The sequence below is a fragment of the Dreissena polymorpha genome, chromosome 5 (genome assembly GCF_020536995.1).
Source record: "Dreissena polymorpha isolate Duluth1 chromosome 5, UMN_Dpol_1.0, whole genome shotgun sequence".
NCBI lineage: Eukaryota > Metazoa > Mollusca > Bivalvia > Myida > Dreissenidae > Dreissena > Dreissena polymorpha.
Window position 1 is genome coordinate 37,515,330 of NC_068359.1, and position 25,978 is coordinate 37,541,307.

The 25,978-nt window shown below is 36.1% G+C and overlaps 1 pseudogene; it reads left to right on the top strand.

Moving 5' to 3' along the window:
- LOC127881609 (zinc finger protein 107-like) overlaps positions 1–20,785 on the top strand; it is a 36,751-nt pseudogene extending 15,966 nt beyond the window's left edge.
- Positions 20,786–25,978: the final 5,193 nt, after the last annotated feature.

Below are 25,978 nucleotides of genomic sequence, written 5' to 3' on the forward strand. Positions count from 1 at the left end.
TCATGTTTTCGGTTTCAATAATTTCATATATCAATGTTATGTTGCACTCTTATGTTAGGTTGTAAAACTATGTTTTATAATGTTTTGTGTTTTGTTGATTGTTAACTACATTGTATTTTAATAAAAAAAATCAGGTGTCCACATTGATGACCACAGTGTGTTGCTGCATCAGCATATCTGCTTTGGTGGTGAAGATGAGGGACTGTTTTGTTAAGTAAAACATGAATTTAATGATTATTGACAGAAAACAAGTAAGTCAGAAGTTCTTTACATATCTCTAGAATTTTACTTTTTACCATTAAATTCCTAACCTTAAACAAGCTTAAACCTCTAATATTTTTATGCAAAAAATCCTATATTTTTAGCTTGACCATTATATATGAAATATATATAGTGGAGCTATCCTACTCACCAAGGCGTCGGCGTCTGTGTTAGCGTTAGTGGAAATGGTAAAGTTTTCGTACTAACCCAAATATTTTCTTTGTCCCTTGACATATTGCTTTCATATTGTGCATACTTGTTTACCAACATGACTCCAACCTATAAACAAGAGCAGACAACTCTATCAAGGATTGTGTCATAATTATGGCCCCTTTTCCACCTAGAATATGCAGCAAATGTTAAAGTTTGCGTACTACTCCAACTATTTTCAATATCCCTTGACATATTGCTTTCATATTTTGCATACTTGTTTGCTTTCATATTTTGCATAACCTATAAACAAGAGCAGACAACTCTATCAAGCATTTTGTCATAATAATTGCCTCTTTTATACTTAGAATATGCATATTATTGATAAATCTATGTTAAAGTTTGCGTACTACCCCAAATATTTCCTTTATCCTTTGACATATTGCTTTTATATGTTGCATACTTGTTTACCAACATAACCCCAACCTGTAAAACAAGAGCAGACTACTGTATCAAGCATTTTGACATAAATATGGCCCCTTTTACACTTAGATAATTGAACATTTTGCTTAAATTGCCATAACTTCTTTATTTATGACCACATTTTATTATTACTTTGACAAAACAACACTTACCTGAATACCACAATGGATTCCACCCAAACAAAACCCCACGCCCGTACCCAGAATTCCTCCCCCCCAACCCCCCCTTTTTTTATACATCTAATAAATTAAAACACCCCACATTATACCCCCCTCTCACCCCCCCTACCCCCCTAATAAAAAAAGTTTTTTTTTAAACATCATCTAATAAATTACCACACCAACATTATGCCCCCCTCTCACCCCTCTACCCCCCCCCCCCTACCCGCCCCAATTTTTTTTTTAAAGATTGTCTCATAATTTATTGAATGTGAACAATTTCCCCATGATGGCTTACGTTATACTGTCAAGCACTCGAATAGTCAAGCGCGCTGTCCTCTGACGGCTCTTGTTTACTATATTTTCACCTTAAGTCTGTTGATGGCCTGCTTAAATATGCACTTATTGTTTTAATATAATAGTGTTTACAATACATATACTTTAATATAAACTGCAGGTGCCAGAAGAATACCCTCTTAAAGCTGAGCATACCTTGCCAGATTGCCTTGAAATCAAAACATCACAAATAGCTGGAGCTGGTCTTGGAGTGTTTTCCAAGGAGGAACTGGAATCCAGGATCATGTTTGGACCGTATGAGGGAGATATAATCACTGACAACCATAAGTCAGGGTATTGCTGGCAGGGGAAGGTGATGCTACTAAGCTTGATGCATTGATACTTGTTTGTAGTTTGAAATGCGAGGGTAATTTTTAAAAAGTCTTAATGTTAGAAAATAAAGTCCTGAATTTTCAACAAATGAGTTCTATAGAGGGGATTTAATGTTTATTATACCGTCACAGAGTGGGAGGCATTAAAGAATGTAATTGCCCGTCTGTCCTTCAGCTTGTCTGTTTACCCCAAAGCTTGTTATTTGATTACTCTTTAACTAATGGTTGGATCTCGCGCATACTGTTTAATGACTTTATTGTATAGATGATTGTAAAAATGGAATTGGACATTTCAGGAGTTTTGGCAGTATTATGTTTTTTTATGCCCCCAGATCGAATGATCAGGGGGTATTTGTTTTTGGCCTGTCTGTCTGTCTGTATGCCTGTTATTGTACGTGTTTGTCTGTCCCAAAACTTTAACCTTGCTCATAAAATGAAAACTATTGGGTCTATGTTCTTTAACCTTCACATGTGCATGCATCTTATTTGGATCTACAATCAAACATGGTTTGAGGTCACTAGGTCAATGGTCAACGTCACTGTGATCTTTACATTCAAAATATAATTTTGTTTCTAAAATAGCTGATGTGTGGCTTCAAAGCGCAGTAGGGGGCATTGTGTTTCACAAGCACAGGTCTTGTTATACCCCCACAAAGTTAAAGGGGGTATATAGGAGTGAGCTTGTCTGTCGGTCGGTCGGTGTGTTGGTCTTTATTAAGTGTCCACTCTTTAATTCAAGGTGTTTACATCCGATCTTCACCAAACTTGGTCAGATATTGTATCTAGATGATGTCTAGGTCAAGTTTGAATATGGGTCATGCCGAGTCAAAAACTAGGTCACAGGGCGTTTTTAACATTGAGCATGGTGTCCGCTCTCTAATTCAAATAGTTTTCACTGAGCTTCACCAAACTTGGTTAGAAGTTGTATCTAGTTGATGTCTAGGCCAAGTTCGAACATGGTTATGGAAGGTCAAAAACTAGGTCACGGGTTCACTTAGTGCAGTTTAAACATTGAGCATGGTGTCTGCTCTCTAATGCAAGTAGATTTCATCTGATCTGCATCAAACTTAGTCAGAAGTTGTATCTAGATGATGTCTAGGTCAAGTTTGAATATGGGTCATGCCGGGTCAAAAATTAGGTCACGGGGTCACTAAGTGCGTTTTAAACATTCAGCATGTTGTCCGCTCTCTAATTCAAGTAGTTTTTTATCCGTTCTTTACCAAACTTGGTCAGAAGTTGTATCTAGTTGGAAGTTGTAAAACGGAAAAGGTTCAGTTTTTAGAAACAATAAAACATTGCATACAGTTTTTATTAGCTCACCTGAGCGATAGCTCGGGTGAGCTATTGTGATCACTCAGCGTCCGTCCGTCCGTCTGTCTGTAAACAATTTGTAAACATCTTCTTCTACTAAACCATTGAGCCAATTTCAACTAAATTTCATGTGGAGCATCCCTAGGTCATGGGACAAAAGAATTGTTAAAAAAAATTTGATCACATAACCAAGATGGCCGCCATGACCATATATGGTAAAAACCTTAAAAAATCTTCTTGTCAGAAACCGCTCATCAGATTTTCAAAAAATTTAACAGGGATGACCTTTGAAGGCTCCCCTAAAAAAGAAATTTGATTCGTCAAAAAACATGGCCGCAGGAGCTCGTTGAACTTTGCATGTTTATTCGTTTTTGCCTATTTTGTGAAAACTTTCATCTTCCACATTTTTTGTCTGATCCTTTCCAAATTTGAACAGTGTCTTTATATCATTGAGGACACGAACCCTACAAAAAATGAGCATTATTGGTCCATGAAGTACAGAATTACCTCCCCTTGAATTGAGAAAATGGTGTTTATGCAATAAAGTACAAATTTTTCATCCAATTCTTTCCAAACTTGTAAGGATTTAGCATGGTTCAAACAAGGGAAACAACTACGGTTTATGCATGTTCTTTTTATTACAGATTTGCCTCCCTTTAATTCATTCAAAATCTCATTTTACAGCAGAGATTCCAAATCTGACCTGTAAATGAGCCCCATATTTACTGCAGTGCTAGGTTACCTTTTCCCATTTGATCATTCTTAAGTATTGGTCTTGTAATGCTGCTACTGCTTCTGCTACTGCTACTGCTACTACTACTACTACGACTACTACTACTACTACTACTACTACTACTACTACTACGACTACTACTACTACTACTACTACTACTACTACTACTACTACTACTACTACTACTACTACTACTACTACTACTCTACGACTAGTACTACTACCACCACCACCACCACCACCACCACCACCACCACCACCACCACTTCTACTACTACCGCCACACCACCACCACCACCACCACCACCACCACCACCACACCACCACCACCACCACCACTTCTACTACTACGCCACCACAACACCACACCACCAACCACCACACCACCACCACCACACAACCCCCACTACTCTACTACTACTACCACTACTACTACACTTGTACCATACTACGACAAACTACTACTAACACCACTAACTACGACTATACGATACACTACTACTACTACTACGTACGACTACTACTAATCTTACTACTACTACTTACTTCTACTACTACTATACTATACTACTACTACTACTACTAATACTACTACTACTACTACTACTACTACTATACTACTACTACTACTCACAACTACTATACTACTACTATACTACTACTACTAACGTTCATACTTACTACGACTACTTACCACCCCACCACACCAACACCAACATTCACAGTGACAAAAAACGTATTCACACAATGGCTTGCTACTACAACTTATAGCCCATATAGGGGGGAATGACATGTTTTACAAACAGCCCTTGTTTCTATGGGATTTTAACCACAACTGTTCATGTTTATCTCCGACACATATTTTTAGGTCACCTGTCAAGTAACACGGTGAGCTTATGTGATCGTGTGATGTCCGGCGTCCGTTGTGCGTGCCTGCGTGTGTCCGTGCGTCCGTCCGTCAACAATTTGTTTGTGTAGACAGTAGAGGTCACAGTTTGCATCCAATCTTGATGAAATTTGGTCAAAATGTTTATCTTGATGAAATCCGGTTTGGGATTGTATTTGGGTCATCTGGGGTCAAAAACAAGGTCACTAGGTCAAATAATAGAACAACCTTCTGTAGACAATAGAGGTCACAGTTTTCATCCAATCTTTATGAAATTTGGTCAGAATGTTTATCTTGATGAAATCTGGGTTGGGATTTTATTTGGGTCATCTGGGGTCAAAAACTAGGTCACTAGGTCAAATAATAGAAAAACCTTGTGTAGACATTAGAGATCACAGTTTTCATCCAACCTTTATGAAATTTGGTCAGAATTCTTGATGAAATCTGGGTGGGATTGTATTTGGGTCATCTGGGGTAAAAATCTAGGTCAAATAAATAGAAAAACCTTGTGTTGACAATAGAGGTCACAGTTTTCATCCAATATTTATGAACTGTGGTCAGAATGTTTATCTTGATGAAATCTGGATTGGGATTGTATTTGGGTCATTTAGAGTCAGGAACTAGGTCACTAGGACAAATCATAGAAAAACATTGTGTAGACAATAGAGGTCATAGTTTTCATCTGATCTTAATGAGTCAGGTGAGCAATTCAGGGCCATCATGGCCCTCTTGTAGGAAAAAGTCAAACCAGTTTTGGAATTCTAAAATGCAAGCTGTTTTTATTGTCGATTGGCCAAGCTGTTATATAAAAATTTTGTCCGAATGTACATTTATAATACTGGTAGAGAGCTCGCATAATAAAGAAGCATTTTACAAAAAGTCATCAAGATTTGAAGAATGGTTCAAATATGAAAACAAATCTATTATTGTGTTATTGTTGACCTCATACAAAATGTGATAGAAAAAAATATCATTTTAAAAGACACCATTGTAGTTTTTGTCAGCTTTCAACGCTTTGCTGTAACTTGGCTTGCATATACCGACAGACATTTACCTATTGAATATATGAGCAATGTGTTACCATGAAAAACATTCACAATACCGACTGGGCTAATCACGCATAAGAAGATATTGAAAGCACAGATCTGAAATCAATAGCTAAAGCTGTTAAGGCATTGTTTGCGTTATTGATTCAAGCAAGCCTACTTATGTTGCATCATGAATTCTTTTTAGCTCACCTGATTGCTCAGGTGAGCTTTTGTGACCGGTCTTTGTCCGTCTGTCTGTCTGTCCGTTAACATTTGTAGTTAAACACTCTAGAGGCCACATTTATTGTCCGGTCTTCATGAAACTTGGTCAGAAGTCAGAAGCTTTGTCCCAATGAAATCTCGGTCGAGTTCGAAACTGGGTCGTGCAGGGTCAAAAACTAGGTCACTAGGTCAAAAAAAGAAAAAAAAGAGTAAACACTGTAGAAGTCACATTTCATGCCAAATCTTCATGTTACTTTGTCAAAATATTTGTCTTAATGATATGTTGGTTGAGTTCATAAGTGGTTCCGATCCGTTGAAAAACATGGCCGCCGGTGGGCGGGGCAGTTTTCCTTATTTAGCTATAGAGAAACCTTGTAAACACTCTGGAAGTGACATTTTTTGCCCAATCATCATGTAAGTTGGTCAAAACATTGGTTTTATTGATTTCTTGGACAAGTTCGAAAATGGTCCAGATCAGTGAACAAACATGGCGGGGCATTTTTCTCTATATGTATATAGTGAAAACATGTCAACACTCTAGAAGTCACATTTTTGGCCCAATTTTCATGAAATTTTGTCAGAACTTTTGTTTTCTAGATACTTGAGTTAAGTTTGAAAATGGTTCCGGTCTGTTGAAAAACATGGTTGCCAGGGGGACGGGGCAGTTTTCCTTATATTTATGTTGTAAAAAGGCTTGCAAACAATCATGAAATAAGGTCATGTAACATGCGAGACAACTCTTCTAAATATTGCATTTAAGTTTAGAGTAGTTACTCCCATTGGATTACTAATGTTTTCATAATAATACAGTGTAGTTGTGTTTCATTTATGTGTTAATTGTTATTCGAGGTTTGATGTTTTCATGCCCCCTTTTGAAGAAAAGGGGGCATATAGTGATCGGACTGTCCGTCTGTCTGTCCGTCCGTCTGTCTGTCTTTCCGTCACACTTTGCATTTAGGTTTCCAAAAATGCTCATTACTTCTATGTCCCTTGAAATGTAACCTTCATGTTTGGTATGCATGTGTATATGGACAAGGCCTTTCCATACGCACACAATTTTCTAGCCCTGTGACCTTGACGTTGAACTTAGGGTCCGCCTTTAGGTTTTGAAATCTGCGTTTAGGTTTCGAAAAATGCTCATTACTTCTATGTCCCTTGAGATATAACCTTCATATATGGTATGCATGTGTATATGGACAAGGCCTTTCCATACGCACACAATTTTTAACCCCTGTGACCTTGACCTTCAACTTAGGGTCCGCGTTTAGGTTTCGAATTCTGTGTTTAGGTTTCGAAAAATGCTCATAATTTCCATGTCCCTTGAGATATAACCTTCATATTTGGTATGCATGTGTATATGGATAAGGCCTTTTCATACGCACACAATTTTTTACCCCTGTGACCTTGAACTTGAACTTAGGGTCCGCGTTAAGGTTTCAAAATCTGCGTTTAGGTTTCGAAAAATGCTCATAACTTCTATGTCCCTTGAGATATAACCTTCATATTTGGTATGCATGTGTATATGGACAAGGCCTTTCCATACGCACTCATTTTTTTTCCCTGTGACCTTGACCTTAAACTTAGGGTCCGCGTTTAGGTTTCGAAATCTGCGTTTAGGTTTTCAAAAAATGCTCATAACTTCCGTGTCCCTTGAGATATAACCTTCATATTTGGTATGCATGTGTATATAGACAAGGCCTTTCCATACGCACAAATTTGTTTACCCCTGTGACCTTGACGTTGAACTTAGGGTCCGTGTTTAGGTTTCGAAATCTGTGTTTAGGTTTTGAAAAATGCTCATAACTTCTATGTCCCTTGAGATATAACCTTCATATTTGGTATGCATGTGTATATGGACAAGGCCTTTCCATACGCACACAATTTTTTTACCCCTGTGAACTTGACATTGAACTAAGGGTCCGCGTTTAGGTTTTGAAATCTGCGTTTAGGTTTCGAAAAATGCTCATAACTTCTATGTCCCTTGAGATATAACCTTCATATTTGGTATGCATGTGTATATGGACAAGGCCTTTCCATACGCACACAATTTTTTACCCCTGTGACATTTACCTTGAAGTTAAGGTCCGCGTTTAGGTTTAGAAATCTGCGTTTAGTTTTCGAAAAATGCTCATAACTTCTATGTCCCTTGAGATATAACCTTCATATTTGGTATGCATGTTTATATGGACAAAGCCTTTCCATACGCACACAAATTTTAACCCCTGTGACCTTGAACTTAGGGTCCGTGTTTAGGTTTCAAAATCTGCGTTTAGGTTTCGAAAAATGCTATAACTTGTATCAAAGCATTTATAGGGGGCATATGTCATCCTATGGTGACAGCTCTTGTTTTTAGCTCACCTGATTGCTCAGGTGAGCTTTTGTGACTGGTCTTTGTCCATCATCCGTCCACATTTGTTCATAAACACTCTAGAGGCCACATTTATTGTCCAATCTTCATGAAACTTGGTCAGAAGATTTGTCCCAATGATATCTCGATTGAGTTTGAAACTGGGTCATGCTAGGTCAAAAACTAGGTCACTAGGTCAAAAAAAGAAAAAGCTTGTAAACACTGTAGCAGTCACATTTAATGCCCAATCTTCATGTAACTTTGTCTATATGTCTGTCTATATGAAATGTTGGTTGAGATAAAAAGTGGTTCCGGTCCATTCAAAAACATGGCCGCCAGTGGGAGGGGCAGTTTTCCTTATATGGCTATAGAGAAACCTTGTAAACACTCTAGAAGTCACAATTTTGGCCCAATCATCATGAAAGTTAATCAAAACATTTGTTTTATTGATATGTCGGACGAGTTCAAAACTGGTCCAGATCGTTGAAAAAACATGGCCGCCAGTGGGCGGGGCATTTTTTTCTATATGCATATAGTGAAAACATGTGAACACTCTAGAAGTCACATTTATTGCCCAATTTTCAAGAAATTTGGTCAGAATATTTGTTTTCTTGACATGACAGTTGAGTTGGAAAATGATCCCGGTCAGTTGAATTACATGGCTGCCGGGGGGGGGGGGCAGTTTTCTTATATTTATATAGTAAAAAAAAGCTTGTGAACACTCTAGAAGTCACATTTTTTGCCCAATCATCATGAAACTTGGTGAATAGATTTGTTTTATATATATCTCAGATGAGTTTTCAAATGGTCCCGATGGGTCAATAAACATGGCTGCCAGGGGGGGTGGGGCAGTTTTCCTTATGTGACTATATAGAGAGAAACCTTGTGATCGAACACTATAAAAGTCACCTTTTTTTTGCCTAATCATCGTGAAACTTAGTCAATACATTGGTTTTATTGATTTCTTGGAAAAGTTTGAAAATGGCTCAGATCGGTAAAACACACTTTTTAGCTCACCTGATTGCTCAGGTGAAGTTTTAGAATTGGTCTTTGTCCGCTGTCTGTCCGTCCACATTTGGTTTGTAAACACTCTAGCATTCACATCTCTCAAGCATTCTTTATCAAAGTTGCTGAAAGATTTCAGTCAAGTTTGATGATGAGCAAAATCACATAATTAATGCCATAATTATTGCCCTTAGGTTGTCCAAATTTTCATTATATTATACAAAATCCTTGTAAGCAAAGTTTGATGTTTGGTAAGGGGGGTCAACTCAAAATATAGGTCACAATTTCAAATCTTACAAAAACAAAAACACTCCCTACGCCAGAGTTTTGGTTCAATAATGATGAAACTTGACCAGGATGTTTGTCTGGTCAATATCTAGGTCAAGTTTGACATTAGGTAAAGATTGAATGAACCGACTCATCTCAGGTGAGCGAAACTAGGGCCATCTTGGCCCTCTTGTTTATTTATTCACAAGATGTATATATTTGTATTTTGTCAACGTTGAATTGCATGTGGCTAAGAAATTTTTATTTGGAATATTTCTTTAGCATGCTTTTACTGGTCCTTAGCATGTTATCGAAAAATTTTGTCCGAACATTTCCGTATCATACTTTTTAAGATTACTTATTGACATTCGTTTACAGACTATTCTGTAACAATCATGCAACATACAGGCTTGGAGATTTGAAACTTTAAGAAATACAAGTGTCAGTCTTGTTGTTAATTTTCTGTGTGAAAACAAGCTTTATTGTATGTGTATACCAGTAATACTTATGTTTTAATGAGAAAAAAAAAATCATGTTGAATGTGTAATGATTGAAATATTTACTTTAGTCTTTCATAAGTGTTTCTACTTGTTAGCCCCAAAATTGTATGTGGTTTTTAGTCGATTGTTCGTGATGTGCAGGTGTGAAAAACCAAATATTCTGTCCCTTTTTCCCTTAACTACTTAGATACATATTTTTGACCCATTTTAAGTCCCTTAAGTTAAGTTTAATTAAATACTTTTCTAACCAGATTCAAGTTTGAAAGGCTTCATTTCCAACCCTTAGATACTGATGAGCAAAAAACAGCATAAAACCTGAACAGACTGCGAGTTACTCGCAGGCTGTTCTGGTTTTATCCTGTTTTCACATTGCCATGTTCACTTTGCTTCTGAGTGGGAAAGGGTTACAGAAATAAGGCCCTATCATTAAATGAGTCTCATTCTGTGGAAAACTGCATTAGCGTAATGCATATGTGTAAAGTGTTTTCTCAGATAAGCATATCCAGTCCACACAGGCTAATCAGGAATAATGTTTTCCCCTTTTATGGAACTTTTTCGTTTATAAAGGAGGTCTCTTCTTAACCCTTTGCATGCTGGGAAATTTGTCGTCTGCTAAAATGTCTTCTACTGAATTTCTAAAATTAGCATTTTCTTTCATTTTTTTCAAAGAATACTATAAGAATAGCAAACAGTTTGGATCCAGATGAGACGCCACATTCTGTGGCGTCTCATCTGGATCCAAACTGTTTGCAAAGGCCTTCAAAATCTGGTTCCAGCACTGAAAGGGTTAAGCAACAAATCCCATGTAGGGAGAAAGTGCCATTCTTGATAAGAACAGTCTTATCTTTGATGATATTTTAGGCACATGCATCAAGCCCGGTTTTATTCCAACAGCCCTTAATTAGCTAGAAACACATTCCATTTCCTGGCGTATTTTTTCTTAACTTGTTTGTGTTCGTTTTGTCGAGCTCTTTATTGTAGAACATATCCTTTCTTCAAATATGTATTAATGAAAAATGGACAAAGAAATAAAAAGAGTTTAATTAAACAAAATTCGAAGAATTCAATATTTTAATTCAATATCTTTAAATGAGATAAGAATTTTCCTTATTTCATTATTTGGTCAAGATGTCATAGGGTTATATTCATTGTCTATAGTTCAATTCTGACGCATGTGTTGTCAATGCCTCTTTATCTATTTGGTGATTCTTGTTCAAACTTTGGAATATGAATAACCTAAATGCATTGATGATTGCAACAACAAAAAAGTTTTGTTGCAGCAAGTTTTTGCAGAATTATCGCATTTGTGTATTTTACCGCTATGGAATACATGTATATAGTCACAGTCTATACTGGGGGACATATTGTTTTGCCCTGTTTGTTTGTTGGTTTGTTTGTTGGTTTGTTTGCGTCAAACTTTAACATTGGCCATAACTTTTTCACTATTGAAGATAGCAACTTGATATTTGGCATGCATGTGTATCTCATGGAGCTTAACATTTTGAGTGGTAAAAAGTCAAGGTCATCCTTCAGGGTCAAGGTCATCCTTCAAGGTCAAAGGTCAAATATATGGGGGATATAGTGTTTCACAAACACATCTTGTTTTCAACTTGTCTTGAACTACCAGGTTGATATTGATCATTTCATAGTGGGGTTACTTTTATTTTCTAGAGATAATAGTTATGAAAGGAATTTTTTCTGTAACAAGAATTGGCAGAGTTAGGGCCCTTTGTTTGGTTTCTACTGTAGAATACACAGTCCCAAATATTACTTTTTAATTACTCTTAAGTGCTTGGAAGAGTTTTCTCAAACCTTAAAAGTTAATTGTTATTAGTGTGCAGATGGTTGTTAAAAGAGAAATTTCAACAGCAATAGCTTTGACTGAATAATGGTCTTTTTCTGTTTTTCTGCTGTGGAATTAATTATTGCTTTGACTGTGTCCAAACGTATGTTGTTTGGGCATCAGTATCTGTAACACATTTCTAGCTAATATGTTATCATGCTGGCATGTAAAGATTTCACAAATCTTGTGAAGCTGATTCATTATATAAAACAAGTGTGTAATTCAAAGGGTTAAAGTCAGGGTTGGCACCAATCGACCGCCCCCGGTTTTAACCAGTGGTTTTAACCGTTAAAACCGCCCTGGTCAATACTCCTGAAGTGGTCATTACTGGTCAATACTGGTCGATTGAACTTTACCCCCAATTTTGATTATAATTCCATGCCTAATTAAACAATATTGATAATAAACAGACATGTTGCCAATAATGTCTTGAGCTATTAATACCCACTATTTTATACCTGTTCAATTCATGCGATTTGTAGGCAAATCTCTGAAAATTTTGCAAAATAGTCAAAATTGGTCAATTGGATTTTCCTGGTCGATTGAACTTTTTTTTTTCAATTTTAATGAATTATGAATGCTCAGATAATTCTGTGCTTGATTCAACAAGAATCTGGCAATAACTCTGTATGAGTTGTGCCTCATGACCCTCTGTCCCCACAGTCTTCTCACCTATACAGGTTGGGGCACCCAAAACTGATAATAGGGCCTTAAATGGCACCTTTTTGACACGACCCTTACTTGTAATGACTTGTATTCTTGCAAAGATTTCTTTAAATACTTTTAAAACAAAATAGTGAAACAAGAGTTCCGCGGTCGGAGATGACCGCATTGAAGCCGGATTTTTTATTTAAATGACAGGAAAGTACCTTTCGTGTTTTTGTCAATGCAATACTTAAATTACTGAAATATTGTTCAAAGGTCAAAATGAAATGTAAGTACTTTTCAAGGCATGAGCAAACCTTGTGTTATGTTTTGAATGCATGCATATACATGAAAAACAATAACATTTAAGGTCACTGTCAATTGAAAGACTTTTAAATGACCAGTTGTTCTCTTGACCAGTGGTCATCTGTTAGTCATGGCAAAGTCCATGTCCAAGCATACGAAAGTTAAAACAACTTTTAATTTTTAACATTCAAGGTCACAGTGACCTTGACCTTCAATGACCTTAAAATGACCAATTGTCATCTACTAGTGCTGGCCAACCTTCATGTCCAGTTTGAAGACTGTAAGTCCAAGCATAAGAAAGTTATACCATGAAATAAGAATTTTAACATTTTTACATTCAAGGTCACGGTGACCTTGACCTTAAAATGACCAGTGGTCATCTACTAGTTCTGGCCAACCTTCATATCAAGTTTGAAGACTCTAGGTCTAAGCATACCAAAGTATTAACAACTTTAACATATTTACATCCAAGGTCACAGTGACCTCGACCTTCAAATGAATGACCTTGAAATGACCAGTGGTCATCTAAGTGTGCTTGCAAACCTTTACGTCAAGTTTGAGATTCTAGGTCCAAGCATACCAAAGTTACAACAATTTTAACATTTTAACATTTAAGTTCACAGTGACCTTGACCTTCAAATGAATGACATTGAAATGAATGACCTTGAAATGACCAGTGGTCATCTAAGTGTGCTTGCAAACCTTTACGTCAAGTTTGAGATTCTAGGTCCAAGCATACCAAAGTTATAACAATTTTAACATTTTAACATTGAAGGTCACAGTGACCTTGACCTTCAAATGAATGACATTGAAATGAGCAGTGGTGATCTTCTAGTACTGGCCAACCTTTATGTCAAGTTTGAAGACTCTAGGTACAAGCATACCAAAGTTATAACATGGAATAAGAACTTTAACATTTTTACCTACCAAAGTTATAAGAACTTTAACATTTTTACATTCAAGGTCACAGTGACCTTGACCTTAGAATGAATGACCTTGAAATGACCAGTGGTCATCTAAGTGTGCTTGCAAACCTTCATGTCAAGTTTGAAGACTCTATGTCCAAGCATACCAAAGTTATAACAATTTTAACATTTTAACATTTAAGGTCACAGTGACCTTGACCTTCAAATGAATGACATTGAAATGACCAGTGGTCATCTTCTAGTACTGGCCAATCTTTATTTCAAGTTTGAAGACTCTAGGTACAAGCATACCAAAGTTATAACATGAAATAAGAACTTTAACATTTTTACATTCAAGGTCACAGTGACCTTGACCTTCAAATGAATGACCTTGAAATGTCCAGTGGTTACTTACTAGTTCTGGCCAACCTTCATGTCAAGTTTCAAGACTCTAGGTCCAAGCATACCAAAGTTATAACAACTTTAACATTTTTACATTCAAGGTCACAGTGACCTTGACCTTCAAATGAATGACCTTGAAATGTCCAGTGGTTACTTACTAGTTCTGGCCAACCTTCATGTCAAGTTTCAAGACTCTAGGTCCAAGCATACCAAAGTTATAACAACTTTAACATTTTTATATTGAAGGTCACAGTGACCTTCACCTTCAAATGAATGACCTTGAAATGACCAGTGGTCATCTGTTAATCCTGGCCAACCTTCATGTCAAGTTTGAAGACTCTAGGTCCAAGCATACCAAAGTTATACCATGAAATAAGAACTTTAACATTTTTACATTCAAGGTCACAGTGACCTTGACCTTCAAATGAATGACCTTGAAATGACCAGTGGTTACTAACTAGTTATGGCCAACCTTCATGTCAAGTTTCAAGACTCTAGGTCCAAGCATACCAAAGTTATAACAACTTTAACATTTTTTATATTGAAGGTCACAGTGACCTTGACCTTCAAATGAATGACCTTGAAATGACCAGTGGTCATCTGTTAATCCTGGCCAACCTTCATGTCAAGTTTGAAGACTCTAGGTCCAAGCATACCAAAGTTATACCATGAAATAAGAACTTTAACATTTTCGAGCACGCCGCCACCCCGCCCGCCCGCCCGCCAACATCAATCTATAAGCCGAGATTTTTTCGAAAAAAATCCGGCTAAAAATCCATTGATATAAAAACAAAAAACATTATAAGAAATAATTATTAAAAGAAAAAAATAATTGAAAAGAAGAGTCTAGAGTAGACCCATAATTGGAAAACACTATTTGTTGTCAAAATCAAGAACTTTGATTGCTTATTCATTTGAATACCAATTGAACTTTTAGAGATGAAAGGAAAAAAAACCTTAATACAGAAAGGAGACATGTTTGAAGTAACTATTAAATTAATAGCAAGTTATAATCTCCTTTTGTGTGAGTGATATGAAATAGCCTAAGGGCAGATTTGCTTCATTGTCAATATCACAGACATAACACTGCATGCATTTTATTACCAATTAAAGGGGCCTTTTCACAGATTTTGGCATGTTTTGAAGTTTGTCATTAAATGCTTTATATTGATAAAGATAAACATTAAATTTTAAAAGCTCCAGTTAAAAATAAAAAATAAAATTTAAAAAAAGGAAAAAAAAGTAGCCCGCAGCAGGGCTCGAACCAGTAACCCCCAGAATCCTGAAGTAAAAACGCATTAGCCAACTGAGCTATCCTGCCAAGCATACATAAGATGCGTATTTTATACCTTATATAAGCAATCTTCGTAGTTTCACAAAATTTAACGACAAAAACAGAACTCTCCAAATTATTCAATCGTTTCGCGTTGCAACGCTTTATAAATTTTAGGTTTTTAAATCGTCAAAAGATGCTTATAATGGCTATATTAGACCATGGCAAATGTTCAGTAATACTCTCGCACCCAAAATGTGCGAACCTGAAACAACTTCTTTTTAATTTTGTCAATTTACCAAACCGTGAAAAAATCCCTTTAAAGGGATCTTTTCATGCTTTGGTAAATTGACAAAATTGAAAAAAGTTGTTTCAGATTCGCAAATTTTCGTTTTAGTTATGATATTTGTGAGGAAACAGTAATACTGAACATTTACCATGGTCTAATATAGCCATTATATGCATCTTTTGACGATTTTAAAACCTAAAAATTATAAAGCGTTGCAACCCGAAACGATTGGATAATTTGGAGAGTTCTGTTTTTGTCGTTAAATTTTGTGAAACTACGAAGATTGCTTATATGAGGTATAAAATACGGCAAGTATGTGTACTCGGCGGAATAGCTCAGTAGGCTAAAGCGTTTTTACTTCAGGACTCTGGCAGGACTCCAGGGGTCACTGGTTCGAAACCTGCTCCGGGCAATGTTCTTTTCCTTTTTTTAATTTTATTCTTGATATTTTACTGGAGCTTTTACGATCCAATGTTTACATTTATCAATATAAAGCATTTAATGAATAAGTTAAAAAATGCCAAAATCTGTGAAAAGGCCCCTTTAAGGCTTAGGGGCCATATTTATGACCCAAGAAAACACTAGAGTTCTGTTTGTCCGTCTGCTTATCAAATAGATATATATATAACCATTATGTTACTGACCATCTACTGGAGAATTTTCACATAACCACTTTCCCAATTGATCTACTATGATTTATCGTATATAATACTGTTTGTTTGATATCTGTGTAATTATCTTATACATATGCTCACATGTTATTACAAAATGTCATTGTTTTGCAACCTGTGAAAACGAATGAAGTTCTGTTCTGTTCTGTATAGATAAGTGAAATACTATGGTAACTACAATAGTAATAATACTTTAGCAACAGATATGATAAACTTGAGATAAAGATATTGCCTTAGTCCTTATGTATTTGAGGTCATTTCCATAAATAATAATGAAGTAATTTTTTTACAGCTTTAAAGATATTTTTTACAATAAATAACTAAAAAAAAGAATATCAATTGCAGAATAATTATTGATTTAATATAAAATAGCTCCTTTGTGATGTTTAAATGCTACAATTTTCAATCGACCAGTATTGACCAGTAATGACCAGTATTGACCGGTTTTAACCGGGTATTGACCACTGGCCCGGTCAATACTCAATTGACCGGTCAACATGCCAACACAAAGTACTGTACTATTTTACATTAATAAAAGTAAAAAAATAAGAACACATTACTAAGTATGTTTGTGCTGTAGAAAATATTAAATGATCATTGCTGCTGTTTAGTTTATAAGTACATTCTTTGGTATTCTGGTCTATCAATGTTGCTCTTAATAACAAGTATATTAGGTATCAGGCTTTCTTGTGTACCAATCTTAATTACTGTTGGTTGTTTATAGTAAGATTCTATTCATTTCAGATCTATAAGGATGACAAAGGGTGTCACTTTGTGGATGCCCAGAACAAAGCCACCTCTAACTGGATGAGATATGTGAACTGTGCTATGACGGAGGCAGATCGGAACCTTGTAGGATTGCAGTATAAAGGAGGCATCTATTACTGCACATTGAAGCCAGTTTCACCAGGTATATACCCTTGTTGTATGAATGTTCAATGTGGATCTGTCTGATTAGAGAAGTCTCACCTTGGTAATACGGGTTCAATTTCCTGTACCAGCAGATGGGAGTTTGTATGATTGTCTCCATACGGGAAAGGTGTTATTTACTCCTGATTCTCTGATTTCCCCCACAACGCAACACAGCTATATGAATACCTCAGAGTAATAAAAAAATAGTTAGACACTGCAGGTTTAATTCATACTTCTTCCCAATTCTGAGTGATGTCCTAGACACACTCCCGGTCCTTGCATTATGCAGCCTCTGTCATAGAAAAACCTTGTAAACGTCATTATATACACAACACTTAATGTAAGGTAAATCCAAAAAGCAAGAAAACACATAAATACCCAAAACTTTGAGTTTGAATTAAAACCTGTCATATGTTTCAGTCTAAGAATTAAAAATTGAATATGTTGCGATCAACAAGAAGGACCTACAATTTGAATGTAATAAAATTTATTAACACATTTGCAAATTTTTAAGATTTAAATTTGTAACAAAGTTCTAGTTGAGACATTCAGTGTTTGTTGAAAGATGTTTTAAATAATACCTTGTTAATATTTCAATTGGTTCAGGTGAGGAACTGCTGGTCTGGTACAGAGATGAATTAGCCAGAGAGCTTGGCCTCAACAGACCCAAAAACCTGCCAAGCAGTTATTCAAGTAAAAACAGTGGTCACTTTAAGGAACACATGAGTGTACATGCAGGAGAGAGACCGTACAAATGTGAGGAGTTTGGTTATGCATGTTACAAGAGAAGTACTTTGAAGACACACATGAGGATACATTCAGGAGAGAGACGTTACAAGTGTGAGGAGTGTGGTTATGCATGTAACCAGAGTAGTACCTTGAAGACACACATGAGGATACATTCAGGAGAGAGACGGTACAAGTGTGAGGAGTGTGGTTATGCATGTAACCAGAGTGATACCTTGAAGACACACATAAGGATACATTCAGGAGAGAGACCGTACAAATGTGAGGAGTGTGGTTATGCATGTTACAAGAGTAGTACCTTGAGGACACACATGAGGATACATTCAGGAGAGAGACGGTACAAGTGTGAGGAGTGTGGTCATGCATGTAACCAGAGTTCTAACTTGAAGACACACATGAGGATGCATACAGGAGAGAGACCGTACAAGTGTGAGGAGTGTGGTTATGCATGTAACCAGAGTGGTCAATTGAAGACACACATGACGATACATACAGGAGAGAGACCGTACAAGTGTGAGGAGTGTGGTTATGCATGTAACAGGAGTGATACCTTGAAGAGACACATGAGGATACACACAGAAGAGAGACCGTTCAAGTGTGAGGAGTGTGGTAAAGCATTTAAACTGAATGGTAACTTGAAGAAACACATGAGGATACACACAGGACAGAGACCGTACATGTGTGAGGTGTGTGGTTGTGCATGTAACCATGGTAGTAACTTGAAGAGACACATGAGGATACATTCAGGAGATAGACTGTACAAATGTGAGGAGTGTGGCTATGCTTGTAACAGGAGTTTTGACTTGAAGACACACATAAGGATACATTCAGAAGAGAGACCGTACAAGTGTTAGGAGTGTGGTTATGCATGTAACAACAGTAGTTCCTTGAAGACACACATCCAGATACATACAGGAGAGAGAGAGAGTACAAGTGCGAGGAGTGTGGTTATGCTTGTAACAGGAGTTCTGACTTGAAGACACACATGAGGGTACATTCAGGAGAGAGACCATATAAGTGTTAGGAGTGTGGTTATGCGTGTAGCCATAGTGGTACATTGAAGACAAACATTTGGATACATTCAGAAAAGAAACTGTACAAATGTGAGGTGTGTGGTAAAGCATTTAAACTGACACACAAGAGGAAACATACAGGGTAGAGACTGTACAAGTGTGAGGAGTGTGGTTATGAATGGAACAAGAGTAGTACCTTGAAGACACACTCAAGGATACACACAGGAGAGAGACCGTACAAGTGTGAGGAGTGTGGTTATGCTTGTAACATGAGTTCTGACTTGAAGACACACATGAGGGAACATTCAGGAGAGAGACCATACAAGTGTGAGGAGTGTGGTTATTAATTTAACAAGAGTAGTAACTTGAACACAGACACTAGGATACACACAGGAGAGAGACCGTATAAGTGTGAGGAGTGTGGTTATGCTTGTAACAGGAGTTCTGACTTGAAGACACACATGAGGATACATTCAGGAGAGAAACCGTACAAGTGTGAGGAGTGTGGTTATGAATTTAACAAGAGTAGTACCTTGAACACAGACACTAGGATACACACAGGAGAGAGACCGTATAAGTGTGAGGAGTGTGGTTATGCTTGTAACAGGAGTTCTGACTTGAAGACACACATGAGGGTACATTCAGGGGAGAGACCATACAAGTGTGAGGAGTGTGGTTATGAATGTAGCCATTGTGGTACCTTGAAGAAACACATGAGGTTACAAACAGAAGAGAGACTGTACTAATGTGAGGTGTGTGGTAAAGGATTTAAACTGAGTGGTAGAGATCGTACAAGTGTGAGGAGTGTGGTTATGAATGTATTCTGAGTAGTACCTTGAACACAAACACGAGGATACATTCAGGAGAGAGACTGTACAAGTGTGAGGAGTGTGGCTATGCTTGTAACCAGAGCTCTGACTTGAAAAAAACACATGAGGATACATACAGATGAGAGACTGTACAAATGCGAGGTGTGTGGTAAAGCATTTAAGCAGAGTGGTACCTTAACAACACATGAATACACATACAGGAGAGAGACCTTTAAAGCCGGATGTGTGTTGCTTTTCATTTAAACATAGTTGTCACTTGAAAAAACACTTGATGATACATTCAAGAGAGAAGCAATTGTGAGTTGTGGTTATGCCAGTAAGAATAGCGGCCAATTGAAGAAACATATGAAGATACATTCACGAGAAAGGCTGTACAAGTGTGAGTTGTGTGGTTCTTAATCTAACACAAGTGTTGACTAATAGAAGCGCACGAGGATACATAATTGAATAAATATCTAAAACAGGAAAATATCACAAATCTCTGATAATAGAAGTGTTAGGGCTTCTTGTGATTAATATAAACTCTTATAGTAAGATAGCTCAACAATTTTCTCTTAAACGATAAGCCATGAAGGTTTAACATTTGAAAGTAATATTATTATTGTGTTCCTCTACCATGTTTGTTAAACTCATGCACCTATGGTTAAAACTTGTGATGTCCTGAATCTATTTTGTTTCCATATTACGTATATAGTGAACACTTGAAAAATCTTTCTCTCTGGAACTACAAGGCCCAGAGTTTTGGTATTTGGCATCTAACATAAATTGAGCTTCTGTACTTAGTTCGATCACAACTGGCACATGGATGTAACCTGTGTTTCATGTATGTAGTAAAACTGACAAAAATCACTGAAACCCCTATGCACACGGGTTTGGTTGTTAGCACGATACATGGCATGGTTGTTTTCAACAAAGTTTGTTCAAATGGTCCACCGTGTTGTAACTTGTTTCCTGTACAGTATAAAAGTGAAAACTTTCAAAATCTATAAATCTGCAAGGCAGGTAGTTAGGTATGTGACCATTATTTTGTTTTGTTTTACTCAACCTTTTTTTTTATTAAAAATATTGCCCATTAGATTGAAACCGACATTGTGGTAAACTTGTTTGAATTATATATTTGCCAAGAATGAAAGTGATTGTGGTCGGTCAAGTATTCTAATATGGTTACAGTGAAACATTGTGAACACTGTACATGTAGGATAGTATAAAAAAATATAATGGTTATGTGCATTAACTGTTTTTATTATATACCTGTTTAATGCTTTTAACAAAATACAGGTTGTATCAATCGTTGAAATAAAAAAAATCCCGTATTACGGTACTCGCTGTTTCCAATGCCATATTACCATACTAGCCGGACTACTTCGTCCCATTTAATGACGTCACATTACACGCACCGAAAATATAAATATTTTATATTACGAATTCTACCACGGCACGTTACTTGTTTTCTATATTCAAAGAAGGAAAACTACTGTTGGTTATTACCCCGATATACCAACGGTTGTTTAAAGTGACGTCACTTTGATTGTCCGCGCACTGATTGTAATTAATGTGATGACGTCACATTTTCGCGGAAAAGTGGAGGACGTTCGGTTTATATAATTCTCATTTATAAACTTTAAATCGCGGATAACTTATTAATGAAATCGTGTTAGAATCGAAATAATCGACGGGTAACCGTTGGTTATTGCGGTTATAGCCAACGGTATGTCGTTCCGATGCTTGTTATCAAACCACGAGGGCTACGCCCTCGTGGTTTAATTCCTACGCATCGGAACTCCATAACGTTGGTTATTACCGCAATAACCAACGGTTACCCGTCGATTATTTCTTAATTCTACCACGGCACGTGACTTGTTTTCTATATACAAAGAAGAAAAACTACTGTTGGTTATTACCCCGATATACCAAACATAGTTTAAAGTGACGTCACTTTGATTGTCCGCGCACATTTTATGAATGAAGACGACGTCATTTGATTGTAATTAATGTGATGACGTCACGTTTTCGCGGAAAAGTGGAGGACGTTCGGTTAATATAATTCTCATTTATAACCTTTAAATCGCGGATAACTTATTAATGAAATCGTGTGAGAATTGAAATAATCCACGGGTAACCGTTGGTTATTGCGGAAATAACCAACGGTATGTCGTTCCGATGCTTGTTATCAAACCACTCGGGCTACGCCCTCGTGGTTTAATTCCTACGCATCGGAACTCCATACCGTTGGTTATTACCGCAATAACCAACGGTTACCCTTGGATTATTTCTTAAATATATTACGTAGTACATCTTGTGACGTCATTTCTGTGACAAAACACAATAGTTTTATCTAAACTCTGTAAGGACATGTCGGACGTGGTGTTTTTTAACAGTAAACTATGTGTTAAAAACGTATTTTGGAGTGTGTGTTTATCATGCATAAATGTATATTTCGATAGGAATACAATAAAATAGTGTGGTTTAAACCAAGTTTCGATAAAGACCGTAAAGATAGAAGTGGAAGTGCATATCGTTTAAACGTTTTTGTTATAAACATCGGATTAAAGTTGTCAACTTTATTGTTATATAAATTGGCTTGTGCTATTTTGCATCACACGAGAGGCGGATACGTCATCACACAATATAAAGAAGTGAAACTCCAGCTGCTGGAGCAGTATTGAATTTTCATTAAAAACAATTAGTTGGTCCTTAATTTAAGGCAAGTGACCGATTGCCCAAACAGTACAAAACAGCACAATACAAACCAACATAAACACAAAATATGAATAAAGCTGGGGTCACCGCCTTGGAACGGTCAATGCAAAGCATTGGGGGTTTAAACCTGGTTATAGAGCGCTCAACCTCACACTTGGCCCAGCAATATTCATAATACATTCAAGTGTAAATAAAATTTAACGTCATAGCATTGTAACTCAAATTAAACAATAATAAAAGGGAATTAAAACGCATTCAATTTAATTACTATTTAATTACTCAATTGCATTGAAGATACAAGAGTAACAGAATTACAACTTTTTGACGAACGATCAAATAAAACTATTAACAATTGTCAACTACATTCCTTCTTTATAGAAAAGATTTGAGAATGTAGAATCATAGAGTTAATATCTCAAATAATCATCGCGCAAATACAGGAAGAAGCAGCAATACTCGAGTGATACAAACCACGCCGGGTATGCGAATACTTCGTTTACGGATGGCACTTCACTAACAGAGAACAACAAACGCCACGCGCTAGAGGTAAGTTCCTCTGTTTTATTTAAAGTTATATCCTAAAGATTAGTTATTAAGACAAGACACATGGTCGAGTTGATAAATGGTGTATCCTTTTGTATTGGGAATACACAATTTCACGGAAGAATGGTACAGTTTTGCCCCAAAAATAGAAAATTCGATCGGAAAACAGCATAAACTGAATGAACAGTAAACATTTTAACAAAATAAAACTACTTAGAATTATTGCAAGAAATTGTTTGCTATTCCAGCATGTAGAGTAATCACTGTGCTTCAAATACTGAAATTTTGATAGCATTCAATGAAATATAAACAAAGATAGTGCATGTTGTAATAGGTGGCATACATTAAGTTGCAGCCACTTTGTTTACCGATAAAGGGCACTTCAGATTACGGAGACTTTCAACAAAGCGGGCACTCTAATAACTGAGTTTTATCTTCTATCTTAAATGCATTTATTTATATTATGGCTATTCATACGAAACATTTTGAAAATATATTTTTCAAAAATCACATTACTATTAATTTATACTATGTTTATTATAATTGCAATTTTCAAATTAGATAATATTTATTATTAAATAAATGTGTACGGATAATGCGGATCAACACAATCGTGTTTAATTTTACTTATAGCAGGGCTCTAGATAACGGTAGTGAAGGGGTCTTTATGAGGCAAATACACATTTGTTCTTCATAAAATCCTATGTCGGTTGTGCTTATTTGAATCGCATCATCAAGACGATACTTATGCGTAGCAACAAAATTAAAAAGAGAATGGTAAAACTCCCTTAATTTTGAGCCCTGCTTATAGGGAGCACTTCCCTTTACGCAACGCTAACGTTTGCTCGAAGTGCGATTCACCTGACCCTAAATCACTGTATTGGTTGAGTTTTAAGAATCACGGTTAAAATTAAATCGTAAAAGTATAAGTAAATAGCCTTAGTACCTTCATTTGGACATAAAGATAAATGCTTTAGATCAACCGCTTAGAACGTAATTTAAAATATATGGTCATATAGATTTTACTCATTAGACATATCCAATTTGTTTAACATTTATCTTTCACATTTATACCAAATCATAATCATATTTCAAAGGGATAAGAACATGCTTCGGTAATTCGTTTTTTATTTGCGTACTAAGTACATACATTTTTATTTATTGCCTGCTTACTTTAACAGTATTCCACAGCGAATTCTGCATTTTTGATTCACAAAAAACGAGTGTGTTTTATCTGGAAAAAAGTGTCTAGATGTCGGGAAACGAAGTGCCATTGTTTTTTAGATGATCGGTAAACGAAGTGCAGATGAAAAATGTGCATGCGACTCTTAAAACATTTGAATTTTCTCAAATATATTAGTAAACTAAAATGTAACATGTTGTAACATTACTGGATATATTGATCTTTTATTTCGAATAGTAAGCACGTTCTTGATTTATTTCCAAGTATGTTTATTTTGTTTAAATATGTACTGATCATTCAATTCATGCTGATTATCGATGGACTTTTATCGTTTTTTTTAATAATTCACCGTTTTTCGAGAATTTCTTTCTTCGCAATACGAAGTGCTATACCATTAATCACCCAAACAATGTTCTGTGTCTAAAAACCATATAAACAGAACATAAATACAAAAAAGCTGAAGAACTCACCTCTCGCGCGTGGCGTTTGTTGTTCTCTGTAAGTGAAGTGCCATCCGTAAACGAAGTATTCGCATACCCGGCGTGCAAACTCTTGGAACAATTGACTAGCGTAATATTCCGTATATATTAGTGACCTGGCTTAACTCACATACGAAGGGCTAGTTTATGTATGTATATATACAGCAAGGACATTATTGGCATGTGAATTTACCCACAATTAATAATGTTAATAAAGCATATTGGTAACTAACTACTCACTTATCTCGTGAACACGCCAGTGTAACATAGTTTGTGTGCTAGGAATTATGACTCTCTCTATTAACAAAAGACGTCACTAGACTATTCACTACATGTTTTACAACCCTTGCATGACTCCTTGTGTAATTAAATATATTTCGTTGCGTTTTTCAATGTAATTGTAAAGGCTATATTTTGGTGTTATGACGTCAAATTATCAGTTTTACTATACACTTATATATTTTATTTTATAATAATTCAGTCTAAAGCATATATTGAATACATACACATCATCATGTATGTATTAAATATGCAAGCAACTGTACTAGCAAAGTATATACAAATATTTATTGCAATGTTTTAAGACCATGGTTTCTTTTATTTATATCAGTGACAACGGTGTGTGTTCTGCTTTTAACACTTAATTAACAATAATGTGATAAGTTATTAAAATAATGGCATTCTAAACTTATACCAAGTTAACCACTGCGGTTATTTTTCATTAACATATGATGCTCTCTCAGGACAGGGTCTTAACAGTTATTTACAAGCTAAAAGCAAATTTAGTTAAATAACCAGATATATCAGTTAATTATAGACTTGAGCTTCTTAATAAACTTATTGAACCTATTCTAAGCTATTGTGAATTAAGGGGGTTAAAAATAGTGACTGTGTTCAGATTGAAAGAATACATATACGATTCTGTAAGCAAGTGTTAGATGTGAGGTTGCAAACACAAAATTATTTCGTTTATGGAGAACTGGGACGTGTACCTTGAATAAATGAACGTATTATGTGTGTCTTCGAGTACTGGTTTAAAATATTACAATCATGTACATAATCGTTTATGATATGTTATGACATGATCATGATATATACCAAATTAAAAAGTTGTGGGTTAAGGTTCATGTAGAGGCTTCATTTTGAAAAATGTGGGACCCCTAGCATTGAGCTCAAATTTGAGTAAAGGAAGAGTGCCACATTGAAAATGTATACATA